The sequence below is a fragment of the Serinus canaria genome, chromosome 17 (assembly GCF_022539315.1).
Source record: "Serinus canaria isolate serCan28SL12 chromosome 17, serCan2020, whole genome shotgun sequence".
Taxonomy (NCBI): domain Eukaryota; kingdom Metazoa; phylum Chordata; class Aves; order Passeriformes; family Fringillidae; genus Serinus; species Serinus canaria.
In genome coordinates this window covers 3,099,927-3,101,192 of record NC_066330.1, presented here as the reverse complement: position 1 = coordinate 3,101,192, position 1,266 = coordinate 3,099,927, and positions in this window count along the sequence as shown.

Genomic DNA, 1,266 nt, shown 5'->3' with positions numbered 1-1,266 from the left:
AATTGCCCCATTATTTAAAGCTGTTGAGCAGAGCCGAGTTGAGGCTGTGTTTTCCATCCCCTGACAATCCTGGTGAGTGGCTCTGCAGCTCTCAGCCCTGGCTTTGCTTACAAACTCCACAATTATTGGCCTCTCAACCACGCTGTCGATCTCCAGGGTTAATCTGGCTGAAACTCTTTGGGCTCCACGAAGAACAAACAGTGGTGTGTGAGTAGGTGTAGAGAAAAGCAGGGTCTGGAGTGTTTGGGTATGAAATTGCTTCTGCCACAATCGATTTCTGCTGCAGGAGATCCTGATTTGGCCAGGCAGGGGCTGCTGGGGCTTGCTCAGCCCTGCAAAAAGCAGTTTATTGTATGGTGACTCTCTGATCTGGTGAACTAAACAAAGGGAAATAAAGTGAGACACTAATTGAGATCTAATTAAATTTATATTAATTCCTAAAAGGGTTAGAAGGAGAAAAGCAGAGCTTTTTGGTCCTGGTAGAAGATCTGATTTGCAATTGCTCTCCTGAGCAGTGGCGTTAAAAAAATGACAGGATAAGAGGAAAAATGAGGAATTCTGTGCTTTTTCAATTCTTCTGTTCAGCTGGCCTTTGTGGCTCTTTCTTTTGGAGAAGTGCTCCATGCCCTGAATGTGGAAGAGCACCAGGGAGAGGCTGGCACTGCACATCTGGAATAAAGCTTCTGAGCTCTGTGGGGGTGGTGGGACTGCAAAACCTTTAATGAGAATCCCAAGCTTTCCAAAAGTGGCTGGGAAAGAGGGGTAAGGAGGCAGCACAAAGTGCTTTTCATCCAGAGCTCAGGAGCATGGAATGACTCAGTGTGTGCTGACTTTTGTGCCTGAGACGTCTTCAAGCCCTTAATGATTCCTCCATCCACAGGCCCACGGAGAAAGGTTTAATGTGCTTTAGATGTGAGTCACAATTCCAGCCCTTCCATGGCAGAGAAACCCAGGGAAAAAGAAGGAAAAAGAAGAAATGGATCTTTATTCTGCCTGGGGATGAGTAACCCCAGGCACCCTCTAACTTTCATCTCAAGGGTATCATTCAAAGCCAGCCTGGGGAGCCTCCCAGTGCCACACCAGGCTGGTGCCACAAGGCCAGGGTTATTTTGGGAGCTGTGTCTGGTTTTCCAAGGCCATGATCCCTGCTCCCTTTCAGCATCCCAGGCTTCTCCCAGCCCGGGACCATCGCAGTCCCTTGGATGACAGCTCATTTCAAAGGCAGACAAGGCTTCCCACAGCTATTGTCCTGTGGCTGTCTGCATA